Source organism: Lissotriton vulgaris, chromosome 6 (assembly GCF_964263255.1).
Source record: "Lissotriton vulgaris chromosome 6, aLisVul1.2, whole genome shotgun sequence".
NCBI lineage: Eukaryota > Metazoa > Chordata > Amphibia > Caudata > Salamandridae > Lissotriton > Lissotriton vulgaris.
The window spans coordinates 1,265,442,959-1,265,457,659 of NC_141694.1; the positions used below are offsets into that span (position 1 = coordinate 1,265,442,959).

At 47.7% G+C, this 14,701-nt stretch overlaps 1 protein-coding gene across 1 annotated transcript in view; it reads right to left on the reverse strand.

Moving 5' to 3' along the window:
* CDC40 (cell division cycle 40) overlaps positions 1-14,701 on the reverse strand; it is a 480,503-nt gene that overhangs the window by 84,258 nt on the left and 381,544 nt on the right. The window lies entirely within an intron of this gene.

Consider the following 14,701-nt stretch of genomic DNA (forward strand, 5'->3'; position numbering starts at 1 on the left):
TAATTTTTTTTTTTTTTTAAAGACACACTGAGTAACTGAATTGTTTAATAAAAGAGTAAGTTGCACAATCTACTAGTCTTTATAAGCAATGAACACTATTTGTGGCACAAATAAGGTTTACTTAGTTAAATTAGGATAAATACACTTAACCTGCGCTCACTCTCTCAGGCACTAGTCATGCAGCCTGCGGACTCCTTCTCACAGCAGCTGCTTAGGCGGCGCCGAGGCCCAGTGGGCTGGGGTCAGGTTACATTAAAGCTTCCTCCCACTTTAATGTGCAGGTACACTGATGCGATCTATATTTGCTCCACTAACTTCTCTTAATGACTGTAACAATGTCCTGCCTCCATACCGAGTCACTCTCAACCGGTGCTGGTGAGCCTGGGATCGAGTGCGGGCGGGATGTCATATTTCCGCATTTCAATTGATCGTCGATTTATTACTGGCCAAGGCGGCGGCATGCAGCTGCTGGCAGGCTGAGCCTTGTCCTGGCGCCCAGCACTGCGGGTCACCTGCACTAGACTGCGCTGGTTCACTTCTTGCAACGAGTTCGGAGGAGCTGTACCGGTACTGCACTGACTTCCGGGCAGAAATTTAAAGCACAGCCGAAACCTATTTTGCCCACTTGCACTGGAGATGGTAGCTTAGCAGGAGGACAGAAGTTTGACTCCACGCTGTCCAAGTAGTTTACTGGTGGCGTTCGTCGGGGAGTGACCAGAGGTCCACTCGCAATAATTTCCCGTCCGTGGCACAGGCGGTGCAAGCAGTCTAACATTCTGTTGAACTGCAGCCACGCAGCGCCAGGCGGCAGCGTCAGGACGTCCCGCCTTTGTTATAGGTGAGTCATCACGCCCTCACGGATTTATAACAAACACGCACAGTGCAGTGTCAGGTCAATTGTCAATATTGTAACATTGTATCACAGTACCAACTAGTGCCGCTGACTCTGTGTCTGTTTTAACAAAAAGGGGGTAACCCTGTGTCCCTCAGAACCTGGGTAGGTGTGGTTAAAGACAAAATTGGTTCTGTCGGGTAACCGAATATATTGCTTTTAAGAAAGGCTAGGTTAGCTCAAAGCACAGTGTAATAACTCAAGTGCAGTTAAATTGAATGAAACCTCTCTGAAAACAAAATATAGTTCAAGATATTTATATAGGAAACAACGTTACGTATGTAAAACACTGGAATTACTTCATTCCATTTTATACAAATTCTAAGAACAGGTGAAAAGTGACTGTAGGTGAATGAAGTGACTAGTGCAAAAATAGAGTGACACTTATATACAGTTATATACAATACTACACATGAAAAAGGTCGGGGGGAAGGAACAATTTTGAGTTATCGGTCAGAGATCTTAGTTAAAGCTCCAAGGAGACAGTTGATTATTGTGCCCGTTCCTGGAGGTATCTTGACCAGTGTTATGCGTCGACGTTTCGACCCTAATGTGCCCCAGTTGGTGGTCACGGCGGGTCTTTATCAAGACAGGGGAGGGGGGCGACACGGTGGGGTATTTTGAATTCACAGGAGGCAAGTAAATCACACCCTGGACTGGATTGCCAGCAGGTCAATCACGAATTCAAGTAGAAACGAGAGGGTAGCGCTGCTCACTCTCGGTATCTCGAGTCCCGTCTGACATCAGTAGCGGAGATGTAGTATTGTATATAACTGTATATAAGTGTCACTCTATTTTTGCACTAGTCACTTCATTCACCTACAGTCACTTTTCACCTGTTCTTAGAATTTGTATAAAATGGAATGAAGTAATTCCGGTGTTTTACATACGTAACGTTGTTTCCTATATAAATATCTTGAACTATATTTTGTTTTCAGAGAGGTTTCATTCAATTTAACTGCACTTGAGTTATTACACTGTGCTTTGAGCTAACCTAGCCTTTCTTAAAAGCAATATTATCGGTTACCCGACAGAACCAATTTTGTCTTTAACCGCTGACTGTGTCAGCCCCCAAGCATGCCGGGAGCAGCGACCACGCCGCGCTGCCTCTCCAGCTTAGTTTCAGTCTTAATATGGTGCATGAATAATAGAGCTCCCTTACAGCTAAGGAGTCTCTATTATGTGTGACTTTTGTATTTCAGTGCGGTGGTGCGGAGCACCACACTGAAATGCGTTAGTATCACGCCCGATGCGTGATACTTGGCAGGGCTGTCAACTTAGGCCTCATTTCTGCAGGACACTTACTTTTGAAAAGTGCTCAAGACCTATAATTCGTTATTAAAATCTTGTGCAGCTTGGAAAGTGGGTAAAACGTCTAAGAAATTCCAAAGGATGCATTTCCCACTTATCAGAGTTTATGCTTTCCATCACAGCAAAAAATGTTGGACAGATTTACACCAATCTTGCCCTGAAGTCAGGACCTAGTACTGGAATAGACCCTCCAGTTGTTCACAGTAAATTCATTCAGTAATTTGAAAGGGAATTCTTTATGACCATCTTGTATTAACTCTGAAATCAAAATCTGCTGAGCAACATCTCTCAAGTTCATGACCCATGCAAAACAGTTCTAGAACCGTAGAACACTGACTGACTGCAAAAAGATTAGGAACTGTGAGTTGTTTGTAATTATGCCCTCAGGAGTGCGCAAAGGCACAACCCAAAGGGATGAGCTACTGTCAAATTAACAGTTTCTATGCACACTATATACCCGAATAACCTGTTTTATCAACAGTGCAGCAGGTTCTCTGTGTGGGAGGGCAGGGCATATTAAGGTCACTCACTGTATCTCGCAGGCTCTGGGGACAGGAATTTTGGAGGTTGGGTGGAGGAAGGAATAAGTCTACAAGCACCCTGTGCTCAAAGCTACAGAGCGTTATGGGCAGATTAACTTGGCAAAAGATTTGGCCAAGAGTGACTCCCTTCTCCCAGATCGCACTTGGCATAGTTGAATGCCATGCCTTATGACTCAGGAAATAAGTGGGACAGGGAACTGTGAAGGACATTCAGCGACAACCTGCGCCCTGAGCACATTTATCACATATATAAGCCATACACTGTGAGCTCTCGCTGCCGATCTGCACGTCACAATCACAAAACCACACTGTGCAGCCAATGCCCATGAGGCATGACCAGAAGCATGTCTGGGGCTGAAGGATTAGGTGCACACCAATTAAACACGTTATGTGCCCAGTGTTTGCTTTGGGTAATGGCCAAAATATAGCATAATAAAACAAAAATCACTGAAATAAAATTGTTAGGAAAATGATGGTTCGCTATAAGTTGACATATCCAAGCATAATGCTGTGTGAAAGTATGAGCACTCTTCCATGTAAAGACACGGCAAATCTTGTTCAGGGGTACATCAGCAAAAAGAGCAGTAGAAGAGTAAACTGCTCTTGTAGAATGTGCCATGGCTTTTATCGTGAGCGGTTTACCCGCCTTAGTATGACAGAGCTGAATAGCAGCAGCGATCGACACAGCGACAGTTCTATTTGTGACAGCAGAACCCAGTCTTAGAGGTCCATTAAATACTAGCAGTGGATATGTTCTGCGCAGTTGTTTTGCTTGTTGCAAATAAAACTTGATATAAAAGGGGATGATGGACGGAGCGTTTGAGCAAATCAAACACTCCCCCCCCCGTCAACTGATCTGGGTTTAATCCATCACCATTCTTTAGCTCACTCAGCCACCCCAGTTCAGACATGGCCATATGCAAATCAGTCTGACCCTGTGCCTCATGGGAACAGTCCAGCTCGAACTGCCAAGCCATGTCTTCACTGGACCGGAAACAAGCATCCTGGGACCGGTTTCGGATTCATAATCCTCATCAGCCAGGCTATCTTGAATCCAGTGGCCAAGTAAGCAAGGGACTCACGTCTGAGCATACCCTGCCAACTTAGGGCGAACAAAGAGATACAAAAGGGGATGACGGACGGAGCGTTTGAGCAAATCAAACACTCACCCCCAGTCAACTGATCTGGGTTTAATCCATCACCATTCTTTAGCTCACTCAGCCACCCCAGTTCAGACATGGCCATATGCAAATCCGTCTGACCCTGTGCCTCATGGGAACAGTCCAGACCGAACTGCAAAGCCATGTCTTCCCTGGACCGGAAAGAAGAATCCTGGGACCGGTTTCGGATTCAAAATCCTCATCAATCCTGTTCGCCCTAAGTTGGCAGGGTATGCTCAGACGTGAGTCCCTTGCTCACTTGGCCACTGGATTCAAGATAGCTTGGCTGATGAGGATTATGAATCCGAAACCGGTCCCAGGATGCTTGTTTTCGGTCCAGGGAAACGTGGCTTTGCAGTTCGGGCTGGACTGTTCCCATGAGGCACAGGGTCAGACTGATTTGCATATGGCCATGTCTGAACTGGGGTGGCTGAGTGAGCTAAAGAATGGTGATGGATTAAACCCAGATCAGTTGACTGGGGGGGTGAGTGTTTGATTTTCTCAAACGCTCCGTCCATCATCCCCTTTTGTATCGCAAATAAAATTTGAGGCATCGCTTGACATCCAAAGAGTGGAGAGATTTCTCCGCCGGTGAAGGAGGATGCGGGGGAAAAAAGTGCGTAGCATAACAGGGTCATTAAGGTGAATCTAAGATGGGACCTTCAGTATGAACTTAGAGTATGTTCTCAGCATAACAGTCTTCTGTGAAGCAAGTAGGGTACTTTTAAGGTGAAGGCTTGAATTTCACTTACTCTCCTTGCAGAAGTAAGTGACAGAAGTAATGCCACTTTCCATGTGAGAAACCCGAGCTCAATTTTGTGAATTGGCTCAAACAGCAGTTTCATTAATTGAGACAGGACTACATTAAGGTGCCATTCTGGCGGAGGAGGCCGAATTTAGGGGAGTGGGGGGGAGAATCCTGAACAGTCCTTCATGAACTACTTGATGATGCGAGAATAGCAAAGAGAAGAAACGCCGGACGTGCGTTTGTTTCAAGAGAGGGCCGCGAGGTAGACCCTTACTGACGCATACGCCAGACCTGATTTTGTCAGAGGTAAGGTGAGCTTTGTTTTGGAGATGAGAGAAGAGGGCGAATGTCGTTCTGAAGGCACCAAGAACAAAAACGTTTCCATTTAAGTCTGTATGTTTTAGTAGTAGATTCAGCTTTAGCTCTGGACAATATGTCCCCACAGTCTTGAGGAATTACTAAATCTTTGAATTCTTTGAACGCAGGCTCCAGGCATGTAACTGAAGAGAAGCTGGGTGTGGATGCAGGATCTGCCCTATGTTCATGGTTAGGAGAATGGTTGACACTGGCAGGTGATAAAGCTTGGATTGTGACAGCAGGAGTAGTTCCGGAAACCGATGCTGGCGGGGTCACCGAGGAGCAATATGGATGAGCTGGCATGGCTCCAGTTTCATTTTCATCTGCACTCTAGAGATTAGGGGGCATGGGGGGGAAGCGTACACGAAGATTCCTGACCATCCTACCGAAAAAGCATTTCCCCATGACCCACTCTGAGGTTCCCTACTGGCGACGAACCGTCCTTTTCGGTTCCCTTGAGATGAAAATAGGTGTAAGTTGAGTGTTACCCATTTCTGGAAGATGGAATCGAGAACCAGCTGGTTGAGGTCCCACAAGTGATTTGTTTGAGGTAATCTGCTCAAGGTGTCTGCCAGGTTGTTCTTTACTCCTGGGAGATGCTCCGCCTTGATGGTTATGTGATGGCTTATTGGCCCTTACCAGATCATTTGAGCTTCCGAAGACAGGGCTTGAGATCGTGTTCCTCCATGCTTGCTCAGATAGTGCATGCAGGTGGTATTGTCTATACGGATGAAGACAGAGTATGCTCTTATTCTTGGGAGAAACGAACCGAGGGCTAGAAAAATCGCCCTCAGTTCAAGAAAACTGATATGAATTTTGGATAGAGATAGACTACATTTTCCGCTTATTTTGGGAATCCTGAAGATGCGCTCCTCATTCTGCCAATGTCCCAATCTGTGGTCAGAACGAACTCTGGAAGACAAGAGAGAAATGACAGACTCAGAGAGAGATTGTTGGCAGACTGTCACAAAAGAAGTGCATCTTTCATGATCAATGTTATCTGAATAACATTGTCAAATGATCCTGTTCTCTGAAGCCATTGTCTGTCTAATTGCTACTGAAAGGGTCTCATCCTATGACGTGTGTGAGGCACCAGGAGTGTGGCGGAAGACATCATGCTGATAAAGGATTTGAGGAGACGGACAGAAGTGAACTCTCTTTTGTAGAGATTGTGAGCCAGAGCTAGAATGTTCGGTCTTTCTGTTGTCTATTCAGTGTCGGAGGAAAGTTTGCACTTCCACTTTCTATACTATCCTGTTTTAAAAGGAAGAGGCAGCTGCATTACTGATACCCACGTGATAGTTGTTCCAGAATGGATTCTTGTATTGCTGATGCCCATGTTTCCCCAGTATGGTACGAGGGTTGTTGTACTTCAGTTGACTATTTGGTATCCGCTTTGTGTTAGCAGTGCAAGTCTGCACTGTAGGTCAATATGTTCTACCTTTTATGAAAGTCAGGGAAGCATATACTGTAGAACCTATGATGTATCTGTACAGCTATGGAGGGAATTTCGCACTGGTGATGCCCACACAGTACATCTTCTATTTGCCTTACTGAGCCTTGAGAAAATCTTTTCACTATACAGACTACAAAACAAGGAAAAGAGAGCGGGGGGAGGTGGGTTGATCCATCTGGGGGTGGAGGTTCAGTCAAAGAGCCAGGTCTTGACCTCCTTCCTGAATTGGGTCAGCGACAGGAATTTCCTGAGGTGGAGGGGCAGGATGTTCCAGGTCTTGGCGGCAAGGTAAGAGAAGGATCTTCTTCCGGTTCTAGTCTTGTGGATCCGTGGGACAGAGGCCAGGGCAAGTTGAGAAGAGTGAAGTTGTCTGCCGAGTGCGTGGAATGAGATGCGGTGGTTCAGATATGCTGGTCCTACGTCGTGGAGAGCTTTGAAGGCATGTGTGAGGAGTTTGAAGGCGATTCTCTAGTTGACAGGGAGCCAGCAGTTGTCAAAGGTGTTCTGTGATGTAGCCGCGGAAGGAGATGTTGAGGACCAGTTTGTCTGCGGCGTTTTGAACGTTCTATAGTTTCCTTGAGCGGTTTCTGGGTGACGCAAGCATAGAGTGCGTTGCTGTAGTTGAGTCTGCTGGTGATGAGTGCGTGGGTGATCATCCTTCTTGATTCTGTGGTGATCCATCGGAATGTCTTCCGAAGCAAGAGGAGAGTGTGGAAGTAAGATGATGTTGCAGTTTTGATCTGGTGGTTCATTGTGAACGAGGAGCTGAGTAAGATGTGGAGGTTATGTGCGTGGTCCGTGGGGGTGGAAGGGGTTCCCAGAGCGGCTGGCCACCAGGAGTTGTCTCAGGCTGAGGGGGTGGGTCCCAGGATGAGTACTTCGGTCAGGTCCGAGTTGAACCTAAGGCAGCTATCTTTCATCCAGGGGCAACTGCCTTCATCATAGAGATCTCAACCTATTGCAGTATAAAAAGTAAATCTATAAAAAGTAAATCTATAAGTGATTGAAGCTACTGGACCCTGCAGAATCAATGGCTGGTTCTCACCCTCTGGGAACAGAAAACGGGAGCAGCGGAGTCTGTTATGAAGCCTTAAGTTGTTCTGCCACAAACTAGATCACAGACCAAAGTTTCACTTTATCAGCAGGTTTCCAAACTCTGGAAAAGATTTTGGATTGTGTATGATGTTTCAATACAGTACACAAAACCCAATGCAATAGTAGGTAAAGCACATCACTTTAAAGGGGCCATCCAGTGAATGGTGTCGCAATATGTTGCAGGAAACATACCGATGTCACCAAACAAAAACATTCTAGAGTACAGTTTTTTTTCCTCCACTGAATGGATACTTCAATACAGAAGGTTTGGAACCTTGAGCATGCATGGGAGTGCTATAAACGGGAGGGGAGTTACAAAGGTGAGTGCTGAAAACTAAAGGCAAGGAAAATGCTCCTTACCAGTATGCATTTGTTCTTGGCATGTAGAGCTGCAGAGTTGTACACTATGCATAGATTGCCACCTAGTGTTGGGACCTGATGTTTGAAGTTTGTTGTTGTCCTGAAAAGTTCTTTTGAAATCACGAGAATGGTATCTCCTCCTTAGGACCACATTGCGCATGGGCATCGGCTCCATCCCCACATTGTTTTTCGCCTTTAGGGAAATGATGGAGCTTTGCAAGTACAGGAAGGATGCCCGTGTAATTTGTATCTAATGAAGATAATACTGGAACAGACAAGGGGAGGCGGGTGGGCATGTACAACTCTGCAGCACTACATGCCAAGAACAGATGCATACTGGTAAGCAGAATTTTCCGTTCGAGGCATATAAGCTGCAGATTGTACACTATGCATAGATTGAATAGCAGTACCCACTCTTAGCGGCGACCACCCCTATCTGTTGCAGTAGTTTGGAATAATGCTTTGAGAACAGCCTGGCCCACATTAGCTTGTTGTTTTGTTTGCACATCCACACAATAGTGTTTTGTGAATGTGTGCGGTGTAGCCCATGTGGCTGCTCTGTAGATGTCATCTAGGGGAATGTTCCCTAAAAATGCCATTGAAGCCCCTATCTTTCTGGTAGAGTGGGCTTTAGGAGGAACAGATAGCGTACGTTTAGCTTTGTGGTAGCAAATCTGTATGCATTTGACAATCCATCTAGCTATTCCAGATTTTGAAATGGGATTGCCCTTGTGTGATGGTGAGAAAGACACAAAAAGTTGTTTTGTCTTACCAAAGGGTTGTGTTCTTTCTATGTAGTATAGCAACGCTCTTAACATCTAAAGTGTGAAGAGCTCTTTCTGCTACTGACTGTGGTTGCGAGAAGAAAACGGGCAGTTCCACAGATTGATTGAGGTGGAATGGAGAAATGACTTTGGGCAGGAATTTTGGATTGGTACGCAGAACAACCTTATTTTCATGCATTTGCAAAAAGGGTTCTTGAATGGTTAGTGCTTGTAGTTCACTAACTCTGCACAGGGAAGTAATAGCTACTAAGAACGCAACCTTCCAGGTTAAAAATTGTAATTCACATTTGTGTAGGGGTCGAAGGGAGGCCCCATTAGCCGTGTGAGAACGACGTATATACAGGTGAAGGTTGTACTCTAGGAGGAATTATTCTTTTAAGGCCTTCCATAAAGGCTTTAATGGCAGGCACTCTGAACAGAGATAGATGTTGTCTGTTTTGCAGATATGCTGCTATTGCAGCAAGATGTAGTCTAATAGACGTATAGGTTAAAGTTACATCTTTGGAGATGCAGTAATTAACCTATAATGTGTTGAATAACCACATCTAAGGGATTAATATTGTTATGACAATATATTACAAATCGTTTCCACTTGGCTGCATAACATGCCCTAGTGGTAGGACGTCTAGCTTTTTTAATGACATTCATGCAGTCTGGAGGAAGGTTCAGATATCCAAATTCTATGACTTCAGAAGCCAGATCGCAAGGTTGAGATGAGCTGGGTCCGGGTGTCTGATCTCTCCACGGTTCTGTGTTTTTTTTTTTAATGGTTTTATTTCTGCATCGATTCCATAATCATACAATCTTTAACACGTCAAACACATGATTAACGCTCTCAGTAAGCATTTGTATACATTGAATACGCTTTCACAACGCAGTTTTCTTTTTTCAACAACCTTCCCATTTTCGAAACTCCCCCCACCCTCAGATCCCTTGGCACTTACAAATCATACGTCCATGTTTTTCCTTGCAAATTAAGCACATTCAGTTTTGCAAAATTTATGTAACTTCCTATGACAACCTCCTTCCATCAGAATTACGTTTCCTACATGTGAACATATTCTGCGTTCCTTTAGATATGCCCCGGGTAGTTTAACAATAAGAAAAAATGTGGGACTGTCGAAATGAAGTGGTCGTACCCCAAGTAGCCCAATAGTTCTGCTACTCCGTCCTTATATCCCTAATCCAAATCTGTCTCCGCCTGTGTTTCAAAGTCCAACAACATGGCATTCCAGTCTAGGGATATATGTGTCTTACAGAGGCCTCTACACTCCTCCCGCTGCAGTTCCATTCCTTCCGCTCTTCCCCACCGTGTCACCTCTTTATGCCATTCTTCTATGTCTGGGGGTCTAGCCGATTTCCATCTCATCGCTAAGAGCAGGGCCATATCCACAAAGCGTGTGGCGGGACTTCTTTTCTTTTCCGTGTGTCCTAGTCCCAGTATACTGTATAGTGGCGTCGCATAGGGCCTGCCAGGTGCAATTCCTGTCAAGTACCTGTGCACTGTTTCCCAGTAGTGGCCTAGCTTTGGGCAGTCCCAGAACATATGTAGTAGGCCTGCGTCGTCTGCTCTGCATCTGGGGCATGTGTTCACCTCCTTCGGAAACATTCCATGTAGCCGGTGTGGTGTGAGATACGCTCTATGTACCACCACTAATTGAATGAATTTAAATTTAGGATTCCGGGATACCTTTTTAGGGAACTTCAGAATCTTTTCCCATTCCTTGTCTCTAAGTACCCGGCCTATGTCTCCCTCCCAGCGTTCCTGGGTTGGTTGCAGCGATAACGCCCTGTTAGTTCTAAAGCCATTTACCAGCCATTTTGTCAGGTGGCTGCCTGTCCCCATTAAGTATAGCATTGTGAGCAGCGAGTTCGTAGGTGGTTCTACCCGGTTCCATGCCCAGGTCGTAGTTATGTAGTGTGTGATTCGTGCGTGTAGTAGAAATGATGAGTCATGGGTCTGATGCGAGCGGACAAAATCTGCGTGCGTCATGATATGACCGTCGGCAAAGAAGTCCCCCACCTGCAGAACACCTGCGTCATGCCAAGGCCTTAGTTCCCTATCTGTCAGCGTGCCTGCCCTCAGTGGGAGTCCTAGTAATGGTATAGTGGGTGCGTATGGTGACAGAACATTAGTGTACTTAACCGCTTTCCTCCAGTATCGGATTGCGAGTCTGAGTAGGTGTGGCGCAGAGTTGGGCGTTCCGACACCTGGAAGCAGCAGCCGGTGTATTGTACTCCTATTCCTATCTGCCTCTGTCATGTCAATCTCATGCAGGTTGCGTCCCGCTATCCAGAAGGCCAGCCATTGCAGTTGGCAGGCATAACCCTAGGCAATCATATCCGGCACTCCCATGCCACCCCCATCCGTTGGTAGCTGTAGTTTGGCAAGGCTTATATGCCTCCTACTCGATCCCCATATTAACTCCGTCAGTAGTGTGTTCAGTAATTTAAAAAAGCTCAACGGTACCAATACCGGCAGATTTGTGAAGAAGTATATCAATCTGGGCAGGACCACCATCTTGGATATCGCCACCCTCCCTGCAATAGATATTGGCAGTGTGTTCCAGAATTGTATTTGTGTCTGGAGTGTGTTTATCGCTTTACCCAGATTCCCGTCCAGGAGGTCTCGAGCATTTTGGTACACCTGGATCCCCAGGTACTTAAATGTTGTAGGTGCCACTTGGAATCAATGCGGGGGGATTTGGATGTAGGCAACCCCTGGCGTGTCAGCGAAAGTGTAGCCGTATGATTTGGATGCATTTATCGTCAGGCCCGATATCGCTCGGAAATCCTGGAATATCTCTGGCAGCGGCTCCAGTGGGCCTGTCATGTCTCTAATGTATAATATGATGTCATCTGCATAGGCCGATATTATGTGCGGTGCAGAGTGCCTTATTATTCCTTTCGTGAGTGAAAGGGTCCGCACTTTAAGTAATAATGGTTCCAAGGCAAGGATAAACAACAAGGGCGACAAAGGGCAGCCCTGTCGCGTACCCTTAGCTATTATAAATTGTCCGTATATACATTTATTAGTACGGACACGCGCCGTGGGGTGCAGATACAGTAGTTTTACCCATGCTATATACTCGCGTGGTACACCGAATTTACACAACACCGCAAACATGTAATCCCATCTCAGGGAGTCTAAGGCCTGCTTGAGGTCCAGCGATATACAGCCCTCAGTACCTTCCCTCGCATCGTCGTGCAGCAGTAACTGACTTAGCCTTCTGAGGTTTAACGCCGTGCTTCGTCCTGGTACGAAGCCGCATTGGTCCGAATGAACAAGTTACTTACCTTCGGTAACGATATATCTGTAAGAAACAGTAGTTAGTATTAGATTCCTTACCTTAGAATATCCCCAGGCGTCAGTCTGGATCCGGAAACTTTTGCGTAGCAGTACCCCTGCGCGTCGGTAGGCGTCGTCTGCAGGCGTCCCCTGCGTCTCCGCGCCCGTCGTCGGCGTCGTGCGCCGTGATGACGTCGCTAGATTATATAGACGCCGCCTCCGCGCGCTGACGTCAGTTCTTTGCACACAGCTTTTCCGCTCCAGAACACGCAGAGCCATGTGAGAACCAACACTGGTGCCATTTGAAACTAGGGCCCTGAAAGGGATGTCCTTAACCCTAGGTATCAGTTCGCAGAACGGGGAGGATGGGTGGGGCGGTAAGGAATCTAATACTAACTACTGTTTCTTACAGATATATCATTACCGAAGGTAAGTAACTTGTTCATCTGAAAGAAACAGGTTAGTATTAGATTCCTTACCTTAGAATAGATACCCCAGCAATACCAACCCCGGTGGTGGGTCTGCGAACCAATACAATCCTACACCAGAAAGTCCTGGAGGACAGAACGGCCAAAGAAGCCATCCCTCCGGACTTGACTGTCCAGGCAGCAGTGCCTCGCAAAGGTGTGCAGCGAGGCCCACGTAGCCGCCTGGCAAATGTCCTGCAAGGGGACTCCCCGGCCCAGGGCAGTAGTAGCCGCCGTGGCCCGAGTGGAATGGGCCCGCAGCCCAACAGGAGGCTCCTTCCGAGCCAAAGAGTAGCACGCTTTGATGCACAGAACGACCCACCGAGAGATGGTCCGTTTATGTACCGCCCGTCCCTTCTTCGCACCCACGTAGCCAACAAACAGTTGGTCATCCACCCGGAACTGGCGTGTGCGATCCATATAAAATGAAAGTGCACGTTTTGGGTCCAGACGATGAAGCCACTCTTCATCCTTTGAAGGATGCGGAGGCGGGAAGAAGGAAGGGAGGGTGATGGACTGCCAGATGTGAAAAGCAGAGACAACTTTGGGCAGGAAAGAAGGTCTAGTTCTCAGAACCACCTTGTCTGGATGAATGGACATGAAAGGAGGTTTGACAGAAAGAGCCTGGAGCTCACTCACTCTCCTGGCAGAGGTGATGGCAACCAGGAAGGCCGTCTTTAAAGTCAGGAGAGGGAGAGGACAGGAATGAAGTGGCTCAAAGGGAGCACACATCAAGAAGGTTAGAACCAGGTTCAAGTCCCACTGAGGCATCACAAACGGGACAGGTGGATACATGTGTGTGATGCCCTTCAAGAATCTTGTTACAATGGGGGACTTGAACAAAGAAGGTTGATCAGGCAGCCTCAGAAAGGCCGAAAGGGCTGAAAGGTAGCCCTTGATAGTGCCCAGAGTAGAGCCCTGCTGGGCTAGGGAAAGAAGGAAGAGAAGAACCTCAGAAAGAGGGGCAGAGAGAGGATCTACAGCCTTTGCTGTGCACCATGCCACAAACTTGTTCCACCGACAGGCGTATACCGATTTCGTGGAGGAACGCCTGGCTGCCAGAATCACATCACAGACTTCAGGAGGCAAGTCAAATGGCCTCAACTGCCGCCGCTCAATCTCCACGCATGGAGGTGGAGGCTGGACAGGTTCGGGTGGAGGACCGTCCCCTGCTGCTGCGACAGAAGGTCCTCCTGAAGGGGCAGGCGGATCGGGGGACCGACTGACATGCTGAGTAGCTCGGGATACCAGTACCTTTGAGCCCAGTCAGGAGCCACAAGGATGACTTGGGCCCGGTCGCGCCTGATCTTCTTCAGCACTCTGGGCAGAAGTGGTATAGGCGGAAAGGCGTATAACAGACCGCAACTCCACTCGCGCCGAAAGGCGTCACCGTGCGAGTGCCGTCTTGGAAACTCCAACGCGCAGAACTGATGACATTGCGCGTTCTCTTCTGTGGCAAATAGATCTAACCAAGGCTCTCCCCATTGCCGAAAGAGGCCTTGTGCCACGTCCGAGTTCAGACCCCATTCGTGATCCATCGAGCACCGACGGCTGAGTTCGTCCGCCCTGGCGTTCAGAGAACCTGCCAGGTGTTGAACCGTCAGAGTCACGCCCTGACGTTCCAGCCATTGCCAGAGGCGCAGAGCCTCCTGGCAAAGGGTCCACGACCCCACCCCGCCGTGCTTGTTGCAGTACCACATGGCGGTGGTGTTGTCCGTGAACACCTGCACTACACTCCCGTTGACAAAGGGGAGGAATGCTTTCAGTGCCAAACGAATCGCCCGGAGCTCCAACAGGTTTATATGGAGCCGGGACTCCGCCGGAGACCAGATGCCTCTGATCTCTGCCTCTCCCAAGTGGCCTCCCCAGCCCTGGAGGGACGCATCCGTCACAACAACGTGCTCCGGTTGGGGAAGGGAGAGGGATCTGCCTCTGACCCAATCGCGGTCCGTAAGCCACCACTGCAGTTGTCTTGCAGTGCCCTCTGAGATCAAGACATGGTCGGACAGGTTGCCCTGATGCTGGGCCCACTGAAACTTCAGGTCCCACTGCAGAGCCCGCATCCGCCACCGGGCGTGATGCACCAGAAGGATGCAGGAAGCCATCAGCCCCAGCAGCCGCAGCGTCAACCTGACCGAAACCCGGGATAACGGCTGAAAGATGGGAATCAAAGCCTGTATATCCTGGACTCGCCGTTCCGGAGGATAGACCCGAAACTCCGCCGAGTCGAGAACCGCTC